The sequence below is a fragment of the Arachis stenosperma genome, chromosome 10 (genome assembly GCF_014773155.1).
Source record: "Arachis stenosperma cultivar V10309 chromosome 10, arast.V10309.gnm1.PFL2, whole genome shotgun sequence".
NCBI classification, from domain to species: domain Eukaryota; kingdom Viridiplantae; phylum Streptophyta; class Magnoliopsida; order Fabales; family Fabaceae; genus Arachis; species Arachis stenosperma.
In genome coordinates this window covers 130,360,622-130,366,621 of record NC_080386.1, presented here as the reverse complement: position 1 = coordinate 130,366,621, position 6,000 = coordinate 130,360,622, and positions in this window count along the sequence as shown.

Below are 6,000 nucleotides of genomic sequence, written 5' to 3'. Positions count from 1 at the left end.
TATTTGATTTTGCAGTAGCAGCTTACCCACATGTTTTTCTTTTGAGTAATTTCTTTTCATAGATATGGATTTGGAAATAAGATTAAGATAATCTTGGATTTTGGAGCTTCAATTTACAACACATCATTGATTGCAACTGCTATTCCAAATTTCCAACCAATATTTTGTATGTAGTGTTGTATTAGTTAGTAATCCATTATTTAGACATTAACAAAATTATTTAGACACCAACTCTTGCTCTCTCTTATTTGATCAAATTAAATTGTGAATTTCTTTTTTTTTCACATTAGATTTGTCACCTCTAAAATTATATTCAAAAGGTATGCAAAAAACTAATTGTATGCAGATTTTCTTTGTAGTTTTAATTTAGATGGCATTATATGATATTTGCCGTCCAAAAATATTTTTTCAAGATTCGCACTAGAAATGAATAACTACATGGAACATAGGTTTAAGATTAGCAAATAAGAATAAATCTTGAAGCAGAGTATATTTAACATAGGTTTTAGAAACATTGATAAATAATGATCGTCAGTTTTTAATATACTTTTCATAATTAAATTTTATCAACGATAATATACCGTTATAGATAAATTTAGATTAATATTGTGACTAATTTATTACAATATATCTATTTCACTTATTAACGGTAGAAGATTGTTCCTAACAAAGATTTGTTTTTGACAAAAATACTATACAGTTCATTGTCAAGTTGATTATAGTTTTTTAGATTAAAACACTTATTTAATACTAATTGAATTTACAAGAGTATTAGAGTTTGACTAATAGTTAAAATACTAATCAACTACCTATAAATAATGCAAAAATAATCCCAACATAAAATATGATAGTAATCAAAATACCAATTAACCTAAAGTATAAGTGATTTTAACATGAAAATAGAGTATGATTTTTTGTCAAAATATTAATATACAATTAATTGATAATGTAAGAATAATTTTTCTCCTCTTATTATTTTTTTTATTAGGGTAAAACAAAAAAATAAAAAGAGAAGAAGAGGTGTTAGTGAAAAAGATAAAATACCTTTCAAGAAATAAGATTTAATGGTCAAATTATTTCTTGAAAGATGGATCGATGATCAATTTCATTTTCGAATGATTTTTTTAATTAAATTAATCTCTAAAAGATTTAAAATCAATTGCGGTTGTCCCTCTGTCAATTAGTTAATCGCAATTTTTCAAATCAGCATATATCAAAACGATGCCATTTTGGTTACTAGTAGGATTTAACTCAAAACGATGCCATTTTTCTTTATCTCTCCCATTTGAAGCTTTCACCAGTTATTGTTCAATCATTTCTCAATATAAAAATATATAAAATAATAAAAAATATAATAATTTAATCTCTAATAACTTCATATTCTTATTTATTTGATATACTATTTATGTACCTTTATTTATTAAATTTATTTAAATCTTTATTTTTCAATACAATTAAATAACTTTATCGTAAAAAGGATTTTATAGTCATTTGAAATAAACTATAATATTATTAGTCTTTTGTAATTAAATTTAAAATTTTTAATTTAAGAAAATATTTTAGACTTTTTAAATTACTTCCAATTCTTTAACATTTTAAATAATAATTTTTATTTTCTTTTATTATTATTATTACTACTACTACCAGTTCGTATATTATTATTATTATTATTATTATTATTATTATTATTATTATTATTATTATTATTTCATATACTTTGTATTTTTAATTGATAGTTGATACTAATCATATACTTTTAATTGGTCACGTTTTATGTAATGGTAGGTGTTTACCTAATGATTGAGCATCTCCTATATTGTGATTTTAAACATATGTATTTTCTTCCAGTTCTTTTTTGTTTTGAGTCAAATTTCTTCGGCACATGATACAAATCTTTTTTTTTAGTACACTCGAGGCCCTAAGGTTAGAATTAGAAACAAAACAGATTAACAGAAAAAAGAAATTCCACTTCTATCAATAAATAAAATTAGAGTGGTCTCTTTGGGAGATTAACACCTTCGCCCTTTGTAACACTTTTCAATTCCAAATCAATTTCCATATTCGATTTGAGTCGTGGTCGCAATGGGAAAGAAATTGATAGGTAGGTTTGATAGTAAACTCACCTTTAGGATTGGGTCACCAAAAGAGAACATTCCTGCCATCTTTTTTTAAAGGAGGGGGAGTGCTTCGAATTTTATTAATGACACTGTCAGGTAAGAGAATATTTAACTCTCTGATTTTTCATTGTCCTTCTTCATCTACATAGTCACTCACTGGACGATTTTCTTCCTTAGGGTCAGGATTGGAGATGCTAAATTAGCTAATAAGTTATTGGGTTCTAACCAAGCGTCTCCAAAATTTCGTTGCCTCACAATTTTCAAATAGGTAACCCATGTTGTCCTTAATAATGTGCCATTTGACTACAAAATTTTTCCACAATATAGAATCACCACTGTTAGTCACCACATTTTGCATAAGATTGTGCCCTTTCTTATATTTTCCAATCATAATTTGAACCCAAAGAGAATCGGGTTTGGTCACAATACAAAATAAATGAATTAAAAAGATTAAGATCTATATATCCCTAATGAACCCAACTGTGCCAATTTTTATTATTCCTTGTAAAAGCAGGCTAACCCACAATCAAACTATAATTCCACTCCTCTCATTCCTCTAATTCTGCACTCAGCTACAAAAAATAATCTCTGTAAATCTGTATCAATTAATATCTATAACATAGAATGATCCAACATAAAATTGTGTAATTTTAGGTTGGCTTAATGTAATTCTACTTATGATCTTTTTACTTATTCTATTTTACCATATAAATAAGAGAATATCAATGAACTAAGATAAGAGACATGCTGGTATCTAAAAAAAAAAGAGTGACAACTTAATTTTTCAAAAGATATATAATTATCATTGCAATAATTCTTAAAGCGCACGAATGATAATTAATCAAATGCACTTGTGTAGCATTAGAAATTTGTCAACGGATATTTTCAAATCACTCATTTTAAACATCGAAAGTAAGAGCTATCAAATAAAAAATACAAAAAATAATTTATTATGATTTTAATTATATAAATAAATCAAAATTTTCATTTAAATATTAGTATAATTATTTGAAAGAATTTTATGACAATATTGCACCACTAGAAGTTTTATTGAGATTAATGATTTATCGAATACTTATATTAATTAGGGCACAACTCTTAATGGCGAAGTTTATTAGCCACAAAAAAAAAGCCAATTGTAACATGTAGCATGGACATTCAATCCTACAATTGCTACAAGGCCTAAAATTTCAGCAACTGCTTAATGAGTATGGAAGTGGGTGCAACACGCACGGACAGAAACTCATTTTTTTGCAATAATGGCAGAATGTTGTTGACATAAGATGAATTAATGTGTTAGGTTTAAGCTATGCAATGCAATGGTGTGGTGAAGGCTTCTTTCAACTTTCAAGCTCGTGTGGTGCAATGCAATGGTCCAACCCATCATATTCCACAATAACAAAGGTAAAGCAATAGGACCACTTGTCTTGTAATGTATGTCTAACTTAAAAAATGATCTATCAGCATATTACATATCAGAATATTATTATTTTGACTATAATTATCGTTATATTTTAAATTGGAAATACTATAAATTTTGTTCAAAATCATTATACATATACTAAACATTTAACTATTATTTGATTAACTATTATCGTTATATATTAATTTGATTCATGTTTCATAAGAATTTTGTTTATTTTTTCTTTTTTTTTTTATAATGTTAATCAAAAGCAGCAAATTTACCATTTGGATTAACGCATTTATTGCTTTCTAATACAATTGTAATCATGGTTAGCAAATCAAGACATATCTAGGCGATAAATAGGGATAAATGCCATGCCTTTTGTGATTTTAGCCACATCAAAGAATGCACTTTATGTATTTATGTATATTAAATATGTTATTTTGCATATTTTTCAATGTGTTTTTATACAAATAACTAATTGGTGTTAATTTTTTATACACACATAATATGATTAAAATTTATTTATTATTCACTAAGATAAATAATTTATTTATATTTATATTATTTGCATATAATTTAAATGTGATAGATAATATGTTTGTTTAGAATACAATAATAACGACTTTTGAAACAATATATATGGTATAACATAACAAATAAAAAAGGATAATTGATCAAATATAAAGATGTTTTCATATGAAAATAATAAATAAAATTATTATATGACTCTTTTCAATCACCTTGTTATATGACTTCTTTCAATCACTGTACCACGGCACGTGTGCGCGCCTCCCATCTTTTGAACCTCCTTAAAGGAATAAACCAAAATTGTATCAAGACTTCATCTACCATAAAAGTAACGGCGGAGAATACAGATCACATGTACACTTACCAATATCTGAGATTCTGGCGGAGAGCTACGCGGAGACTCCATGGATGGTACTTTAATCGACCAGACTTCAGTACTCGGTACTCTGCACTCCGATGGACTGTAATTCTTTACCCCCTCCAGCACTGCTTCTTTGCTTTGCTCTTGAATCTGTGGCCCACCCTAAACTCCAGACCCCATCTAACTTGTAATTGTCCTGACCTGTGTTGGAAAATGGATTTCTCTCTTGCATCGAATCCATGTCCAACGTATGATAATGACTTGGCATCGACAACAAAGACGGAATTGCTTGCCTGCACTGGAGTCTCGGGCACAAGCTCCTCCTCATCATCATCTATAGAGGAGTCGTTGTCGTTGCTATTCGCAACATAATCGTCGTCAGATTCCTCGGCGTCAACCTCCATCTCATAAACCAGGCGGGCAACATGGATAAGCGGCAGTGTGAGGGGCCGATCATCCTGTATAAAGTCCGACTGCCCAGATCTACCGCCACCAACGTCACCAACCTCTGCGGAGAGCTCCATCGCTTGTTCACACATGATTCTGCCATGAACGTCAAACATCAGCTGTACATGATCATCGCCGTGCAGCCAAAACAGACGAAATCGGAATACTCCATTTCCCATCGGAGCTAGCATCCTATACCCTATCCTCCCAATCTCTTTACTCCCACTTTGATCGAGGTGCCTCAATATCAGACTCTTCAACTCCGACAACGAGGCAACTCGCTGTGTGCGCAGATTCTCACGCTCAAACACAACCCTGTTATCCCCGTTTCTCATTAGGCAATTGGGATACACACACAACCAAATATATACTACTAGTAGACATTATGAATGGTTTGGAAAAAATTTAGGCGGAGGAAGTGAACTTGTTGTGAAAAATATTTGTCCTATTGTATTTTGTTTACACAGTAAACAAATTATTGTTCCACGTATTTCGTTTACACACGCTTAAGTTCAAATCGTTTACATTATAAATGAAATGTGACATATTATGTATTTTTGTAAAAACGCTACAAATTACGGAAATCGATAATTAATATATTTAATTTATTTATATAAATAAAAAATTATGTTTTCATATGAAAATAATAAATAGAAGTTATTGAATAATTTGATATATTAATTACCTGATATATTAATAAGAAGAGAGGATTCCTGCGCCACATCACTCCAACTGTCTAATACAATCCCTAACGTCTCCTCTCACACCTCTCAGAATTATGAAGAACACACTCCCAGTCAAAATTACTCTGAAAAACACGCTCTCTTCTCTGAATCTCATCCTCTTCTCGTGACGCTCCTTTTTTGTATGTCGCGTTCTCCTCTTCTTTTAATCGGTTATTTTTACCTGATTTTTAAAATTTTTCTTTCTTGTTGTTGAGAATTTTTTTTTGTTTTTGACGATTCTTTATAATTTAATTTTTGGATCAGTTTGTTATAATTGAATATTTTATTTTTGACGATCTAATTAGGTTACTTATCATATATTTTGAATTTTGATTACTCTCTCTTTTGTTATCCAGGGTATTTACGTCTCCAAATTATCATACATCCATAATCTAAATAAAAATTATTATCACA